We start from the raw sequence: 9,661 nt of genomic DNA on the forward strand, positions 1-9,661 counted from the left end.
GATTGAATATTGATTTGTCAAGTGACTCGGTGCAGGACAGAAAAGTACAAGCCCACATCAATTACAGCTATTTAGAATCTTACTGGTATTTAATGAAGCCATTAAAAGGATTCTGAAAAGCTTTTTCTTCATCATACCATTATGCAAGTTATTGAAAGTTGTTGCATAAAAATTTCCTGAAAAGCATTTGTCTGGAATGGGAAATCCATAACCTGCAGAATAGGTGTCCTGCCAATCTCGGTCGCCATAAAGGGAGTGAGTACCAGACAATTTCCTGTCATCTCTCGGAAATCGCGAGTATTCATGCGCTTTTAATAAGGGCCTTAGACTGATCAATCGTTGATGTAAATGTTCAAATGTAGATATAATTTAAAAAATCGTCCCCTGGTCCTGTCTGATTGGTTTTTCAAAAAAAACCTGGTGTGTCGTTAATTTTAAAATTATAGACATAAATCTTGTGCACTAGCTCTGTCATTAAAGTCTGTTATGTATTCTGGGGTAAAATTGAGATGATTATATTGAAAAAGATGACATTATTGTCTGGAAAAATAAATTTCTAAAGATAGCAATCATTGAATGTTTGGAGGGAAGTGGGGACCTGCTGGGATGGTTTGACAGTATTGTACTGTAGCGAGGTGTATGTACACAGAGGCAACCCGCCACTAAAGATAACACCACAACACCACGTGGTGGGTCCCCAGCCCAGGCCAGTAATACCTGATATAATGACAATAAACAGATCTATGTAATAATTCCCTTCATCTCGTGGAATTCAGAGGTTTGCTAATTAGGTATTAGTCACTCTTATCGTATTCTGCAGAGCTAACGTTGTGTTGGAGATTATTTTGGAATCAGTCCTGTTTTCTTACATGAAATGATCTGCTAATTGCAGGCTCGTAGCCCAAATCTTACATCTCCTGACATTAATGTCTGCAGTTGGTGAGTTTGAACAACTTGTAAATCCAGGAATGGCCATTATATATATAAATCAAGGTCAGATTAGAGGCATGTGGCTCGTATCAAGGGTCTACCAAAAAATGTAAACCATGCTAAAAACGTGGAAATGGAACAGAATTGTTTTGGCAGGAAGGACAATATAAGCCCAGCTCAACATCAGATCAGCTTACATGTAGAAAGGTAGAAATGAGAGGAGACTAGTGAAGTCAGAAAATTATATACATTTTTTTTCTTGTTTTAGGTGAATGGAGTAGATGTGAGAAGCAGGGACCAAGCCATTCAGCTATTCTCAGAAAGAGGCTCGGAAATCAAGCTTCTGCTGGCCCGTCCACAATTACAGGTAAATGTTGTCACTATCACAGAGAAACAAAGGAACAGGCTTCTTCTCTGATGTCTCAGTAGTAACTTAACTAAGCCCTGGGAAATAGGAAATAGATGTCACATGTCTAGCAGTAAAGGGAGGAAACTCTATTATCTCTGAAGGTCATACATTCTCTTCTCTGGCCAAGGGTTTTCATCATGGGGAGTACAATGGTCCAAATACCCTGCATGACTATAGTGAAGATGTGTATCATTAGAATAATTTATAAAATTGACAATTCAACACTTGTCAGAGTGCATACATGTTAAAAATTAAATATTTTACACTAACATACAAAGTTCTTTCACACACGTAATTTTATACCCTCTCAAGTCCTCATACAATGTAAGGGCTGCTGAATACTACCAGGGGTTCACAGCTTTGATATTGTATTGGGTTGCAACTTTGCCATTTTCTGTCAAATTATAATTTAAAGGTGTTGTGTCAGAATTGACAAAGACTAGGGGGAGTCATGGGGAGGGTTAATGGCCCACTCAAGGAGGCAGGGTACTCCACCGAATACACAGGACCTCAATTAATTATCAGGTTTATAGGTTCTTTTGTGAGGTCTTATAAAGTTTTGAGAAATGTTGACACAAGTCGTTGAGGCAATGTAGAATCATTGTCAGCCGACTTCTGGGTAAGGAATCGGGTCGTATGATCAAGGTGCTCACATTTCTGTGGAGTAAATCCTGGCTTAATCCCACAGTCAGGTGATCAGACATGTTGTTTGTTTAGCTTCGACATAAACAGTTGTTCCCAATGTCTTTTCATGTTGGATTGTCTGAAAATCAGTGAAGTTCGGGGTTGTCGTGTTTAGTATAGATCTGGGTCATGAATCCTAACCTGTGTCTGTTCTGTTTAGAGTCCCTCACAGTTAATCGCTATCGACTGTCATGCTGCGATTTCAAGTGACGGAAGATCAGGTGTGGATCAGACAAAAAACAGATCACAGGTGATCTTACCCTAAAAAGGCTTAACATATCCGAATATTGGGGTGTATTGTCATTAAACACCTGTGGCATGGGGAGGGGGAAATTAAGTTTCACAGGAAAACGGAGTTGTTTTATTTGAAAGTTTTCCTTTAAGCATGATAAGTAGCATAGTATTAACAAGCAGAAATTCTGTGGTTTAGAAATATAATTTTTGGACTTTTAAATGTAGTTATGGTATTTAAAATTAATTTTCTTAGGCCATTCTAATTAATGGTTAAATTTTCAAAGATCCCAAGTCAGCTGATCACTGACAGACAGACAGACATATGTGCAGCGTGTTGCTTACTCACAGAACAGGCTTCAAAACCAGGTGCCCTCAAATATGCCAAGAAATGCCTTCTTATCAGGGAACATTTTTTTTTAATGATTTTAAGAAGTACTTAGATATCTGGATTAGAGGCCCTGTGACAAATAACCATTTAACCAGATGCAGGTGTTTTGGTCATAAATTAAGTTAAGGAGGATATTTCTCATCTCCACTAACAAATGGGGAGAAAACACCTTATAAAAAATAAATTCCTCTCTCTGACAGAAGAACAGCTCGTAGTTCTGGTTCACAGGCTGTGTTTTTTATGCTGTAGATATAATTAGGGCAGTGTGACCTGATTCTGACGTGGTAGTTATGTTTTTATAAATCAGTGTTAGTGGCCCCCCCTAATGAGAGGGGGAGGCGGAGATGTGTGGCCCCCACATCAACTGCTGACATCGGCTAAACATTACCCCCTGACCTTAGTGTTTGCTCTGCCTTTGAGGCGGGACATCTGCTGGGATACACTAGTGATTTATAAACTGTTCTGAGCTTGGCTCTGATTCATTTGCTAGCCTTCTAATGATGTTTGTAAGAATCCCATTTTTTTTGTGAAGGATAAAAGAAATATGTTAATATAATGTGAAATTGTCAGTTATGTATGGAACTCCTTTCAGTGAAGTTTGGTTGACCTTCAGAAAAAGAGTATAATGTATAAAATCCAACTTAATGGCGAATTAGTTCTTTGCACTTGTTTGCCCTTTTGATGATTTCGACCACAAAACCTCAGCATCTTCACGGACAATTAACACTTCACAAACACATTTCTGTTAGCACAGCTGACCTCTATAACCCGAGATCAAAGGCCGAGGTCTATCATCTAATTACACTACAATGTGTGGACATGCACATTATGATTTCTTCTGCACACCTCGTACATTCTTCTGTTAAACATTATCTGTCTGTTTTCTTTTCCTTGCTGGGCATTTCTTACCTCTGAACGAGCCTGGTTTAATGTTCAGAGAAAATAGATGAACAGACTAAAACTGGTGAAAAACACACAAAGTCAGAGATAAAAGAGAGCAGCCCTGATATTGAAAACAAACTCAGTGGTCTGCCATTGTGGTTTTTCTGTTGTTTCCTTCAGAGGAACAACACCAGAGAGTCCCTGTGTAATTTGTCTCTGGGTCGTTTGATGTGCCAGGTATAATTAATAAACCTGAGAGTTTTGAAAAGTATATTACAATCAGGGCAGACCTGTGTCGCCAGCTGATGTCATCATTTCTAATTATAGTTCATAAACAAAAACAACGGCTCAGGTACACCAGGTCAAGGGAGGTCAGTCTGACCTGAATGCATCCACTTACTACCCACACATTAATAAGTGGATGGATTTGTTTTCTATTATTTTGATTATTTTCAAAGCAAGTGCTTTTTTTATCTTACTTATTTTTGAAACGTACAATATCAGTTTTCCATCTGCTTCATTTAAATAAAAACACTTTGTTTCAAATCAAATTTAGAAAAAACATTTTTTTAATCAGGATGATAAATCAAATTTAGAAATAATATTTTTTTAATCAGGATGATAAAACATAAAATTAACACCATTTGTTGTCACAATGTCATTGATTTGTGATGGGGTTTTAATATAGCCACTTTAATAAGCCTTTTTTCTCCTAAAGTGCAAGTTTTTATCAAGCTAATTAATCATTATAACTACAGTTATGAGGATCAGAAGAGCTATAAAATTTCTCCCTATACCACTCATTTACTGTTGAAAATAAAAAAAGAAATTGAACAACATTAATATGGAAAGCTGTTTCATGTAGAAGATCAAAGAGATGTGAGATATGCTTGGCCTGTCATTCTGAGCCAGATGGGACACTGTTACAAATGACACTGTCTGCACGGTAACAGTTTGTTGGGGGTCTGTTTTAGTTTCCAGTCAGCACCATATTTTCCTTGTTAACCTGCTAATTTTGTCATAATCATAGTAAAGCACCTTTCAGTTAGACGCCCATTCTCAGCAATAAGGTGCAATTCATGTCGTTTCCTTGTTACTCGGTATTTAATAATATAAGAATTTTTTTCAGCACGAGCAAGTAAATGTAGGTTATGGTTCGTTAACATCCACAAAAATTAGCAAAATCGGGAAAAGTCTTCCGAGATAAAAACGTCTCTGAATTTATGAAAACAATACATACGTTACTGTCGCCAAATCCTTATTTCAAAAATAAAACATAATTGAAAAACTCAAATCTAATAAACATGTATTTTTATGCACAGAAATTTAATGCACACCCTATGAGAGTAAAAAATAATTATAAAAGTAAATCCTATATGACATGTAAATGGCAATTTTTTTGCAGCATGTCATTGTCGCCCAGTTCTTTGATACCTACGTAACGCCATCATATAACTGAGCTTGTAAATTATGTTTATGCAAATATATTTTCATTTTCAAGCAAATCAAACAGTAGACACCTTTTACTATCTTGTAAAATTCATCTGATATTTACTTTCCTTGAAATATTTTCAAACGACTTATATGCATTATAAAACTTCTTCGTTTGTATTTTCGCAAATACATACGTTACACATCTTTCTAAAAGTATATAAATGTGCTAGGCCCTATTAATGGTGCTTATTTGAGTAGGAAATGGTTCATATTTTTTATTGCATACACATTTTTAAATCATTCTCAACATTTGAAAATTGTACAGAGTATTAACCTACCGGAATTTACATACGTTACCAATACTTACGTTACTGAAAGAATATTACGCATATTCTTGTATCACGTGTTTTCCACATGATGTACCTCATTACTTGATGTTTAAAGTAAGAAAATCATGGTTGTAAATACAGATATGCAATAAATATCAATGTAGTACATGCATATCAGTAAATCTTAAAGAGCTTCGAAATTTTCGGATACCTACATAACATTCGGTAACGTTGGTATTAACTAAGTCTTAATTTTTCATATCTTTTTTTTTAACTAAAAAAATTAAGGTTTTTATAATGGCAGGAGTTATGTTGACAGTAAGTTTACCATTTTGAATTATAGTTAATCTCGTAAACTTTATTTTCTATATACCTAATACTCTTTTTAATCACAACAAAATCTTTGATCTATTCAGTACTTCTTTGTTTATAAATTTCCCCTAGTTTATTTCAATAGATGACCAAATTTGTTGATAATGGTACAAACACAATTTGATAGTTCTATACCTTGAAAAATAAACACAAAAATTGCCAGATTTTAAACTTTAGCCCAACAAATCATATTAAATCTTTTGTCATAGCTAGTAACGTATGTAAAGATTTTACGTTACCACAATAACGTTATATTTTATCATTTGTTTTCATATTCTGATTCAGTTATAGTCTGGATTTTCAAAATGATATGTAAAATTATCCATATGAAGTATTCAAACAGTGTAATCTAATTACGGCTGATAGTTACCAAATTACCTTATTATATAATACTTACGTTACTTTAGACGTAAACAAATCTGAGACCGTATATTATTCTTTAAAAATATTATAATTCAGATTGTTTTTAAATTTATTGATTTTTCCATCGTCCACTTATTTCAATTTGATACAGGTCATGTTTTTCATGAAGGCAATTAGAAGTAATAAGTAACGTAACATACTACATTATTCAGTAATTATTAAAAGTGTTCTTCAGTTGTTCTAAAAAAGAGGTTTATTGACTCTTGTGCCTTACAAAGTACGGATTATTTGCCCTTGCATCGAATAAAAATTATAAACTTGCATATAAATGTTTTCTAAAGTAGTCAAAATGCCTTAGTCATTGAATTTCCTAAATCAATATACACAGTAACGTATATATTGGGGTGATTTGAAAGAAAAAATACCATGTATTTCAATTTGTCATAATTTTGTCATCAACAAATTGGTGTTATGGATATTTTACCATATAAATCAGAATTATCTGGAGAAAACTTTGCAGGAAAAAAATTGAGCGTATACTCAAGTTGAATTTTACGTCTCTGATATACCGTAATTGCACATTATTACTGAGAATGGGCGTAGAGTCATTTGAGTTTTCACAAGGTATTTCAGTAGAGTAATGATTGCTCTTCTTATATTGTTTATTGTTGGATGTAAGCAGAAAAATTCAAAGTCTCAAATCTTTTTAATTCATATTTGACACATAACATGGAATTAAGGTGGTGTGTTTAATTGGTTCTGGCTGGTGACCATTGAATGATCTCCCTTTTTTAGCTGGATGATGGTTTTATGGAGGACCAGAATGTGACCTTGGATGACCTTCACATGGACATTCTGGAGAAACATCACCGTGACAACATGCAAATCATGGCCTCCATGTTAGCTCGGGTAGGTCCTGCATGGATATCGTACATCCCAGAAGGCTTTGTGTTACCCTGTATAGTCTGTAGTCCCTGTGTGTTGTATTCTTGTGTTGTATTCTCATATATAAACTAGTGCATGTTCCAGATAGGTAGACATCATATATTATAGTATCACAATAATATGCTTATATCTATAGAGCATGATTTAGTTCAATATAATACAAATATAGCCTGCAGCTTTGACAACTGTGTATTATAAAGTGTATTTTTAAAAAAAAAAAAAAGAAAAGATGCTTGCTAAACTTTAATACAGAAAGTATATTCAAATTTGCATATAATAACTAAATATTGCTTTTGTAAACTAGAAGTTCCTGATACCTTGTATTTCGTGTTCTAAGTGATATGAAACAGAATTTTATTTCTATGATATAAAGACTTGCTGAGTCATTCTGTTGTGACTAACTTTAGAATTCAGAGAGTTTCCCCTACATTAATAAACCCCATCATTTAGCCGTTAATAAACCCAATCATTTAACGTAATTGTTAATCAGCGTCTCGTTATTGTGATGTCACTCCTGTGTATTGATTTTATCATATTGTAAATCACATCAAAGAAAAACAGATGACACAGAACTAAAATCATCAAAAGTTCAATTTCTAAGAGGTGTTATGAATCATGCTCTCATTAAAATGAGTTTTTAATGAAACAAAAAAGTGCCCAAACAAAGGAAAGTAAAAACTGAAGCCCATAGGGACAGCCCTGGGGCAGCTAGTCGTCTTTAGATGTGTGCAGTTTGCAGTGTTGTGAAAAATGTGCTATAAGGTCACAAGTAGCCTCCTAGGACTACAAGTATAACAAATGACTGCATGGTATTATGAACAGGTTTGTCTATTGTCTACAGTGGGGTGTTTTTTTATTCCAACCTTTTGTCGTGTTTTTCGCTCTTTGATCTGACAACAGCTGGGAGTACACCTCGTTATCTTTGTGTAATTATTACAGAACTCTCTATACGTTTTAATTATTCACCAGTCTAAGGAAGAGTGATAGCGCTAACTGTGTTTTATTTCACTGTTTCTGTAAGCTTATTTGTTACAGTCATATAATAATTTGTTATGATGACAGCCAAGTGTTGTTCATATGAAGCTGCGTGTTAATTTTAGATGACGAGATATATTACTTAAGCCCTTCACTGAAACTAATCCTTAAAACATGGAGTTCTGTTACCACATCAACTCGCAATCAATAAGATAAAAAAGCAATTTCTAATGCTTCAGGTGTTGTAAGTTTCATTGAAGTGAGTTAGGGGACTTGTGGACTCGCGAGATCAATATCTTCTCACATATTACAGCTCAGCGTAAGACACCAGAACTGTCTTGTAGTTGTACAGACTATTATACTGACGTGAGGCGTTTCTTGATTGTCCAGTGAGGTTAATCCACTCTTTATTTCTACAGGGTCACATGGAGGAGGAAGGGGAACAACTGATACCAAACATGAGAAAGACAGCGGCGTGGGGCGAACGGATGAAAGTACGAGGAACGATGAGAGCTCGGAGCAGGTCGGTATCTATATGTCGAATGTCATCATGCATATATACTGTATATATAAGCAAAAATTTTAGTGAGGATTTAATTTTGGCATTATTAGTGAGGATGTTTAGGTCGCTTACACTAAATATTCATAAAATTTCATTTGTAATAGCTTCTGTAGTGAGCATTTTGAATTAACTAAAATTACATCTTACAAACAAAAGAATGCCAATCTTTAAGGACAAATTTCGCTTCGCTAATATTTTCACTTCACAGTATATGCTGATCATTACTGTACAATGCATTGCATTTGGTTTTACATATTTGTGACTGATATTTATAATAACTAATCAAATTATTAAATCTGGAAAAAAAGTTTTGTTTCAAAATACAGATAGAAAAACCTTTTCATCTCCCCGTGTGACCGATAAATAAGGTCTTTTCATCAGTGTTTCTTTTTGATTCTTTGAATTTAATCATCTTTCCCTTTCATCTGCACATCTTATCAGGGAATCAGGAATATTGATCTCTAAAGGGAGGCTACATAGACAGACTAATGAAGGGTGAATTGGGGTGTTTACTGATGGATGGTACTTCTAGGGAGGCAACAAAATATCAGCCACCTGCCTAAAAATTCATCTCATCTGTTATGATTGAAAATTATCAAGCCATTCTGTCAACTTCATTGATTATTACGATGGAGTCATATCAAAAACATAGTTTAAATTATTGACTGTATTTTTTTGTTTTAAGAAAGAACTGTTTATGGGGGGGGGGGGGTCCTATAATTCTGATGGGGAAACTGAATCTTTTATACGTGTGAAAAACACAGGAGAAAGTGATGCAGCACTTGATGAAATTATCAACAATAAGATACTTTATCAATGGATTATGGCGTTTATAAGGGTTTGGGATTATTTATCTATAAGATCCCCCTTTCATGTTAGTTGTATCTTTATTAAGGTACAATTAAAGACTTGAAGCCCTTCCAGGGTTGGTTTATGTCCCGCCAGGCCGATTCAGTGGGGGGCAGAGTTTACACACCAACAACAGGCTTATCAGGGGAATACACTGTAGTGCATACAAAAACCAACCCAATACTTAACTAAATGTAATTTCTCTGAATCTGTTATCAGTGGAGAGAAATGGTTTTCTTTCCTTGAAATATTCCATTTTTCAATTCCTTTGATCTTTTGGTTTTCGGTCGTTTGATCTGGGAGTA

General features: G+C 34.8%; 1 long non-coding RNA gene across 1 annotated transcript; it reads left to right on the forward strand.

Moving 5' to 3' along the window:
* The first annotated feature begins 1,090 nt into the window (after positions 1–1,090).
* On the forward strand, positions 1,091–8,386 carry LOC134254559 (uncharacterized). Its single transcript, XR_009989334.1, has 3 exons — positions 1,091–1,297; positions 6,821–6,934; positions 8,365–8,386. It is a non-coding gene; the product is annotated as an uncharacterized LOC134254559 (long non-coding RNA).
* The last annotated feature ends 1,275 nt before the right edge of the window (positions 8,387–9,661 follow it).

The sequence above is a fragment of the Saccostrea cucullata genome, unplaced genomic scaffold (genome assembly GCF_032062105.1).
Source record: "Saccostrea cucullata isolate Sc308-1 unplaced genomic scaffold, CSIRO_AGI_Scuc_v1 ctg18988, whole genome shotgun sequence".
NCBI lineage: Eukaryota > Metazoa > Mollusca > Bivalvia > Ostreida > Ostreidae > Saccostrea > Saccostrea cuccullata.